Source organism: Myxocyprinus asiaticus, chromosome 23, assembly GCF_019703515.2.
Source record: "Myxocyprinus asiaticus isolate MX2 ecotype Aquarium Trade chromosome 23, UBuf_Myxa_2, whole genome shotgun sequence".
In the NCBI taxonomy this organism is placed as follows: Eukaryota; Metazoa; Chordata; class Actinopteri; order Cypriniformes; family Catostomidae; genus Myxocyprinus; species Myxocyprinus asiaticus.
The window spans coordinates 8,301,729-8,311,164 of NC_059366.1; the positions used below are offsets into that span (position 1 = coordinate 8,301,729).

At 42.5% G+C, this 9,436-nt stretch overlaps 1 long non-coding RNA gene across 1 annotated transcript; it reads left to right on the forward strand.

Moving 5' to 3' along the window:
- Positions 1-236: 236 nt before the first annotated feature.
- Positions 237-7,158, forward strand: LOC127413951 (uncharacterized). The gene is made up of 3 exons (XR_007892715.1): positions 237-451; positions 1,884-2,007; positions 6,312-7,158. It is a non-coding gene; the product is annotated as an uncharacterized LOC127413951 (long non-coding RNA).
- The last annotated feature ends 2,278 nt before the right edge of the window (positions 7,159-9,436 follow it).

Here is a 9,436-nt window from a genome sequence, read left to right on the forward strand (position 1 = left end):
AGTGATGCTGTATGCCAGATTGTGGAAGTTTGCTTCATACTCCACAAGCTACTGTAGAAGAACCAGTCTGAAAGAGCAGGAATTGTGTCATACATATTGCGTCATGCACTAAATTTTGGGGGCATGTTTGTACCGCTACCTAAAACCACATAATTCCTTTATTGAATCTGGTGCTAAAACAACGCAGTTAGCACATGCAAATAAACCACTCTATCAGTTATTAGCTCTTAGTCCTTTCTCCCTTTGACTTTTCTGCTCCAAACAAGCAGTAATTCTTCTGTGGTTTCTGATTGGCTGTAAAGAGGGGAGTAGCTAGTAGCACAAAACTCTTTTGAGACAGCATCAAGCCTGATGTGTGGGAATGGTCAAGTGGACTGACGCCTGATTAATGAGCACAAACCCTGAGTGCTCTGCTTTCTTCACATGATAATCATTTTCAATGGCAGATGGGGTAAGTTGAGGTTTCTAACTTTCAGGACAATGAATAACAATTCTTTAGGATGAGGAACAAAGGAGGGAAGCCCAGCAAACTGGCTCTTGCACAACACTTGCATGAATCAGTTGGAAGTGAGAGCTTTGTGTTTACTGAAAATGGCCATATAGCAACATCTTGCTGTGATTGTCTTTACACAGACTTTGTTTGAATTCTTTGTGCTTATGAATAAATATCTGAGTGGAACGATGCATAACAAGAGGATGAGGGGGGTGGGGGACACTTAGTCACAAAAAATCAACCGATCCCAAGTTCAGACAGAAAGGCTCTATTCCAAACCAGCTTTGCTGTTTATTGCCTATAAAGATTGCTGCCTTCTAAGGAGCCTTAAAAGTAACTGATTTGGAATGCTCTACTTAGGCAGCAACTCCAAGTGCCACACATATAGCTTTCCTCATGCAAAGCACATATGAGTCTTAACTCACTGTTGATTCCAGTAGAGTTTAAGTGTTAGCAATGCTGCTAAGCTAACAACACAATACTCTACTAAGCATAAAAATACATAGCACACACAAATATTGGGTAACAGTCTATTTCATAACTATTATTAACTATTTATTAACTATGTTTATAAACACTTTTTTTTTTTTTTTTAATTGAACAAATTACATTTGTAAGTAACGTTTCTCTCACTTCGTCTGCCATCTTGGATAGATGTTTTCTGGTTGCAGTGAATTATGGGATTTTACAGAATTTTGCTTTCCCTTGCATTACCTTTATCCGTTCCTTACTCAGTAGCCAGAGTTGAACTATTGTAGGATTATTTGTAGTAAAACCAAAGGAAACACAAAATTTACCATGGTTTTACTAAAGTAACCAGTGCTGGTCCTTCCTATACGCAAACTACGCAAGTTGCCCCGATCTGCCAGGGGGCCCCCATGCTGTCAAAGATGTTTACAGTAGTCCAGGTAATGATACATCACGAAGAAGTAGACATGGCTATGGTTTGAAGCTACCATCCATCAGGAGCAGAAAAACAGGAGAAAAACCAGCCAGGAATGTGAAATGAGACAGCATGAAGTTATGTACTATTTTTAAGGCAGTTTATATCATTTTGATTTTCAATGATATTTTTAATGAAACTGCTCAAAGAGTACTTTAAGACACAAAGTTTTACTTAGGGCCTCCAAAAGGCTACACTGACAGTAATTATAGTTCAGCTATGGTATTTGTAATAAAACCATAACCACAATATTTACCATGGTTTAAAACAGTAACCATATTTTAACAATTATTTTCATAGTAAAATCATAGTAATATCACAGTAAAACCCAAAATATGTTAATACAACTCTTAATCATTCTGATTAACCAGGTTGAAAAAAAAAGTCCAAAATGCATAAATTGATCAGCTATCTTGTCTAAAAATGGGGTTTCCTCTTGGTTTCCAGGTATCTCATCCTCACCACCCTCTGTATGTATCTGACTATGGAAAGGAAAAGTGAGACTCCAGACTGCCTGATGTAGTCTAATCCAGAAGTCTACAGGCTGCTCCAGCATTGCAGCGAACAGATGGTGAGCACCGCCCCATAATGGGATGACTAGTATTGCACTGCCCTGGTAACTGCTGGCCTGTGCTGGCATTTTCTCATCCGTAACCCCCTCCCCAGCAGTGATGGCAACCCTGAGCCTCTCACTCCTCAAGTATGTAAATAGGCAGACAGAGAAGGCCTGCTTTCATCTAAATATGAATAGAATGAGAGGAGACCGCTCAGAGGGAGAGGGAGAGAGAAAAAGGGGGTCAGGGTCCAAGTCATACTCCTCCGTACAGACTTCACTGTGAAAACATATACTTACACGGGACACAATCAAACAGATTAAAACAATGACATGTATTTACAGATTTTCACCAAGAACTTTTATACCTGCATGTTTATTGTAATTGTAATGTAACCCGTAGTGAAACAAAAATAATCAGAATTAACTGAGAAAACCTTTCTCTATGCCTAAGGTATATCCTAAATGTCACGGCTCCGGTGAGTTTGTCGGTTTATTCTGTGTTTTGTTATTTTCTCTCCCTCATGTTTTGCAGGTGAAGCTGGCATGCATGATCAGTGTTTCCATGGGAACATTGATTGTTCCCAGGGGAATGCTGATAATGCAACTAATTAGTGTGCTAGCAACACCTGGTTCTCCTAATTCACTCCTTACTTAAACCCTTCGTGGTCTCAGTATCTTTGCTAGATTATTGTTTGATGTGAAGTAATTTACCTCACTCTCTCTGCCTAGTTGGTCCTGTCTTGTGTATCTGTTTGGTTGCCTGTCTCTGCCTGCATGTAGGGAGTGGTCTTCAACCTTCCAGCTTGCTGTACGCTTGTTCTCTGTGCTCACGAATCTTCAACGGAAGATTCCTCGTCTCTGCCTGTGTGTCGTGAATGTGATTACCTCCAAATCTACTGAGCGTTATTCTTTACACCTCACTACTCGTCTACAAACACACTCTTCACAGATCTGCCCATTGTGCGATTATGGCACACACTCATTTACAAGACTCCTTCCCTCTACTGCAGCCGGTACCGGGATCTCCAGTCTTTGCCAGCATAGTTAACATTATCATATATTGTAAATAAATCCTTTAAACTGTTCCTCTGCTTTTGGGTGCCTTTGTCTCGCTCTGATTGACAGAATAATCTAACCTAGTATAGACCCAGCGGAGGAATCTACTCTTCGCTCTGCCCTCTCTCAGCAGGGAGCCCTGCTGGGACATCAGCAGGATCAAATCTCCACATCTAATTGGGCTCTGGAGATGATAGCGTCGCAGCTCACTGAGCTCACCACGGTTGTTCAACAACTCCACCCATTTCCCAATGCTGGTCCCTCTCAGGAAGCACCCTCGCCGGCTCTGGCGGTTCCCCATGTCCTTGGGCATTCAGAGGCTCGTATCCCTCCTCCAACCCCTTATTCAGGTGAGGCAGGATTCTGTAGCGCATTCCTTTCACAATGTTCCCTGTTCTTCACATTACAGTCCTCTGTTTTCCCGTCGGAGACTATGAAGGTGGCATGTGTAATCACACTGGGGGACTGCCATGTGGGACAACAGCCATCCTTGTTTTCGCCTCTTTTCATGCTTTCTCCACAGAGCTCTGCTGAGTTTTTGATCACTCGGCTCATGGTCAGGAGGCGGCGAGGGTCTTATCTGGACTGTCTCAAGGAGATCGATGAGTCTCAGATTATGCGATCGAGTTTCGCACCCTGGCTGCTTCTTGTGAGTGGAACCACCATGCCATGTGGGACCGGTTTCTGCATGGGCTTTCCAACGATATCCAGGATGAAATCTATCCTTTGGGTCTGCCTCCACGTTTCAATGATTTGGTGGATCTGGCTATCTGTGTTGACCAACGCCTGGCCCTACACCTTAGCTGCTGTCGACGCCACTCTCCACCTCCTCGGGTGGCTGGCCATTCCCTCCATTCCACTACTTTGGCCAAGTCACCAGAATCACGCCCCAACACTGAGCCTATGCAAGTCAGGAGAACCAAGATTTCACATAAGGTGAAGCAGTAATGCCTCATTAATGGACTATGCTTTCATTGTGCCCAGTCTGGCCACTTCTCTGCTTCCTGTCTGGTAAAAGACACCGATCATCAATAGGAAGGGGGTTACTGGTGAACGCAACACCTTTGGACAAAGCCCCCGGACTTCGTACACTTATCCCGGCCCGGCTACAGTATGGCTGTCACACGGTCTCAGCCCTGGTGGATTCCAAATCCAAAGGGAACTTTATGGACATCAACTTGGCTTCCAAATGGCAGCTTCCCATAGTCCAGTTGGATGAACCTATCACTGCCCACACCCTCAGTGGCACACCCCTGTCTGTCATCACCCAGTCCACCAAGCCAGTCAACTTTGTCTCCGGTAATCATTTGGAGCAGCTGTCTGTGATGAAGAGGAGGCCGTGGCCGGGCCGTGAGGATGCACACCCAGCGCTGAATTGTCCTAATCAACCGGGAGCCAGAGGCGCCAGTTCGGGAGAGAGACAAACACACAGTAGACATACGACTGTGCGATTGAATTGCTTCCTGGCACCTCGCCTCCTTGGGGACGGCTGTATTCACTCTCTACTCCAGAGAGGGAGGACATGAACAGGTATATCAATGATACTCTGGCAGCCGGTCTCACCCACCCTTCCTCATTGCCGGCAAGGGCAGGGTTCTTCTTCGTGGAGAAGAATGGCTTGCTTAGACCCTGTATAGATTATTGGGGGCTGAATGACATCATGGTGAAGAATCGCTATCCTTTGCCATTGATTTCCTCAGCTTTCGAACTCTTGCAGGGAGTGTCCGTCTTTACGAAGTTGGACCTACGCAATGCTTATCACCTTGTCTGAATTAGGAAGGGGGATGAGTGGAAGACGGCTTTTAACTCCCATAGGGGGCACTTTGAATATTTGGTTATGCCATTTGGACTGGTTGACGCCCCAACCGTCTTCCAGGGGCTCATAAATGACGTGCTTAGAGACATGGTAGATCGTTTTGTGTTTGTTTATCTTGATGATATTCTGATATTCTCCTAGAATATCCAGGACCATATTCAGGATGTCAGGCAGGTGCTAGAGAGTCAGCTGTTCGCCAAGGCGGAGAAGTGCGCTTTTCATGCACAGTCAGTTCCACTCCAGGGGTTCATCATTTCGTCCGAGGGAGTACGCATGGACCTTGCTAAGGTCAGAGCCATCTCCGATTGGCCAACCCCAGATTCTCACAAGGCATTGCAGAGGTTTCTGGGGTTCGCTAACTTTTATCGGAGGTTTATTAGAAATTACAGCCAACTCGCCGCACCTCTGATGGATCTCACCTCCACCCGCACTGACTTTTATTGGTCCCTGTGGGCTGAGGCTGTGTTTTCTAAATTAAAGGAGCGGTTTTCTACTGCACACATTCTGGTAACTCCCGACCCTGCAAGTCAGTTCATGGTGGAGGCGGAGGTGGATGCATCTGAGGTTGGTGTTGGAGTGGTCCAGTCACAGCGCTCTTCCTTTTGACAGAAATATGATTCTGTGTGCTTTTTTTTTGCACCGCTTAACACCAGCAGAATGGAACTACGACATCGGTAACCGAGAATTGCTGGCTGTCCAGTTTGCCTTGGGCGAGTGTCATCATTGGTTAGAGGGTTCAGGGGTACCTTTCGTGGTTTGGACTGAACATAAGAACCTAGAGTACATCCATAGCGCAAAACATCTCAACTCTAGACAGGCTCGCTGGGCATTATTTTTCACTCATTTTAATTTTACCCTTTCGTATCGCCGGGCTCTAAAAACGTCAAGTCCAACTCATTGTCTCGATGTTTCGAAACTGAGACCTCCACCGTTCTACTGGATAAATCCTACCTGCCACTCGAATGGTTGGCATGGTATCCTGGGAGGTGGAGGCTAAAGTCCGTGCTGTGCTATGAAACACCACGCTCCCCGCGGTACTATATATATATATATATATATATATATATATATATATATATATATATATATATATATATATATATATATATATATACTGTATATATGTGTGTGTGTTTGTGTGTGTGTATGTATATATATAAATCCAGTGGACAAAAACTCTGGGACCTCTGAAATGTTTATTTTCTGTGTCACTAGCATCACCAAACTGTATTGAAAAATGAATAGCTGTTTCAAACAACAAACAGATAGTCCCGCCCCAAACTCACATCATTGGTTGAGCCAATATTGCTGTGTTGGGCTGCTCGAACAAACATATTAGCCTAAGAGAAAGACTTAAAGAGATAAAACCACATAGCCACACAGTATGTCAGTTACATATTATCAGCTAAATTACATTATTATAGTGCAAATGTGTTCACTCTTGCAGGGTGACAGAACAACCTTCCAGGCAAACAGCAATGCTTCCTCATGTGGTAGAATAACAGAGAGTTGCTGATTAAGATGGGTTATGCTGAGAAGTGATAGCAGACAACCAGTGTTACTGCAGCAGGAAACTCTGCCTGCTTCCTCCCTGGAGTGCCAGAAACAGTGAAAACAAAACGATTGATTTGTGTATGGATTAGATGATCAACACTTAAGTGGGGCTCATTTTACACTCAAACACAATGTATGTCTTCTCTTTTGATATGTCATCTTTTGTTTAGGTGCTAGACAGAAACATTTTCCAAGAATGCATTGTGATAAAGAGGGAAAATATAATTTTTACATTTTCTGAAGAAAACTCGCCACGACAATGCTAGTCTGCTGAATGGTTGCCAGGGCGTTGAGAAGCTGTTGCTAGGGTGTTCTGGCCAATAATTGCTTATTGGTGCAATTCAATAGCCCAGCCCCAAGTCTGTATAATATTCTGGTCCCTAGAAATGGCTGGAGTGCCTCCTTTAACCCTTAAACTGATGGTTGTTTCTCCAAACATTTTTACATATCTTGGGTCTTTAGCGAACTGGCACAGACATCTCAAAAATGGAGAATGCTCGGGTAGTGTAAAATTTTCAAAGCATTTTCAAGACAATTAGAATAGAATAGACCAGTTATAGAATAGACTATTTTCTGTTATATTCGGATGTTTCATATATGAAAGAGATGATGCAAAAATGATATATTGGAGACATTACTTTTACTCTGAAATGTTATGAAACGCAACATAACACATATATTACATATGTATTTTCTCAGGCACTTATTGAGTCTAAATAAATGAACAGAATTTCAGCAGTACACCCAAATGGCAACAGCCATATCATGAGGTTCATGTGTTGTACTTGCTATAGTTTACTTCCATGTTGCTTCGAAGGGCCACCTTCAATAACAAATAGCATTTATAATATATATGTATACATGCATGTGGATACTGATAATTCACCTTCACTTAAAGAACATTGACATGGTATAATAGTCATTTATATGAATACAGGGTTAACCAGTGTAGTCGGGGCCATACGCATGTATATGCCATATGCTTACTTTTTTCCAGGACTGTTTGCGAATAATAATTTCTAATGATCAATATTTGCGCATACCCTCGGTATGCCCACTTGTTTTGCTGCATCAGAAGTACATAATCTTCTGTCATTTTAGTTTCCCTTTAACCGTATTGGATGTTGTTTTGTGAAGCTGCCGATTCTTCATTGTAATTGGTGCATTATCACTTGAATTCTAACATTCCCTGTCCCTGACAACTGTTGTCACAGCCATCAGTGAGTGGACAGAGAGAGAGAGAGAGAGAGAGAGAGAGAGAGAGACATCCTGTAGATATACAGGTGCATCTCAATAAATTAGAATGTCATGGAAAAGTTCATTTATTTCAGTAATTCAACTCAAATTGTGAAACTCGTGTATTAAATAAATTCAGTGCACACAGACTGAAGTAGTTTAAGTCTTTGGTTCTTTTAATTGTGATGATTTTGGCTCACATTTAACAAAAACCCACCAAATCACTATCTCAAAAAATTAGAATACATCATAAGACCAATAAAAAAAACATTTTTAGTGAATTGTTGGCCTTCTGGAAAGTATGTTCATTTACTGTATATGTACTCAGTACTTGGTAGGGGCTCCTTTTGCTTTAATTACTGCCTCAATTCGGCGTGGCATGGAGGTGATCAGTTTGTGGCACTGCTGAGGTGGTATGAAGCCCAGGTTTCTTTGACAGTGGCCTTCAGCTCATCTGCATTTTTTGGTCTCTTGTTTCTCATTTTCCTCTTGACAATACCCCATAGATTCTCTATGGGGTTTAGGTCTGGTGAGTTTGCTGGCCAGTCAAGCACACCAACACCATGGTCATTTAACCAACTTTTGGTGCTTTTGGCAGTGTGGGCAGGTGCCAAATCCTGCTGGAAAATGAAATCAGCATCTTTAAAAAGCTGGTCAGCAGAAGGAAGCCTGAAGTGCTCCAAAATTTCTTGGTAAACGGGTGCAGTGACTTTGGTTTTCAAAAAACAAAATGGACCAACACCAGCAGATGACATTGCACCCCAAATCATCACAGACTGTGGAAACTTAACACTGGACTTCAAGCAACTTGGGCTATAAGCTTCTCCACCCTTCCTCCAGACTCTAGGACCTTGGATTCCAAATGAAATACAAAACATGCTCTCATCTGAAAAGAGGACTTTGGAACACTGGGCAACAGTCCAGTTCTTCTTCTCCTTAGCCCAGGTAAGACACCTCTGACGTTGTCTGTGGTTCAGGAGTGGCTTGACAAGAGGAATATGACAACTGTAGCCAAATTCCTTGACATGTCTGTGTGTGGTGGCTCTTGATGCCTTGACCCCAGCCTCAGTCCATTCCTTGTGAAGTTCACCCAAATTCTTGAATCGATTTTGCTTGACAATCATAAGGCTGTGGTTCTCTCGGTTGGTTGTGCATCTTTTTCTTCCACACTTTTTCCTTCCACTCAACTTTCTGTTAACATACTTGGATACAGCACTCTGTGAACAGCCAGCTTCTTTAGCAATGAATGTTTGTGGCTTACCCTCCTTGTGAAGGGTGTCAATGATTGTCTTCTGGACAACTGTCAGATCAGCAGTCTTCCCCATGATTGTGTAGCCTAGTGAACCAAACTGAGAGACCATTTTGAAGGCTCAGGAAACCTTTGCAGGTGTTTTGAGTTGATTAGCTGATTGGCATGTCACCATATTCTAATTTTTTGAGATAGTGAATTGGTGGGTTTTTGTTAAATGTGAGCCAAAATCATCACAATTAAAAGAACCAAAGACTTAAACTACTTCAGACTGTGTGCATTGAATTTATTTAATACACGAGTTTCACAATTTGAGTTGAATTACTGAAATAAATGAACTTTTCCATGACATTCTAATTTATAGAGATGCACCTGTATATCTATGGAGAGAGAGACACTCTCATGCTGAAGCAGTATCAGGTACAATTAATTAGCTAAATATATCAGAATTAGAATCAGAATGAGCTTTATTGCCATGTGTTCTCACACATACAAGGAATTATTTTTGGTGATAGGAGAAACAAGTGCACACA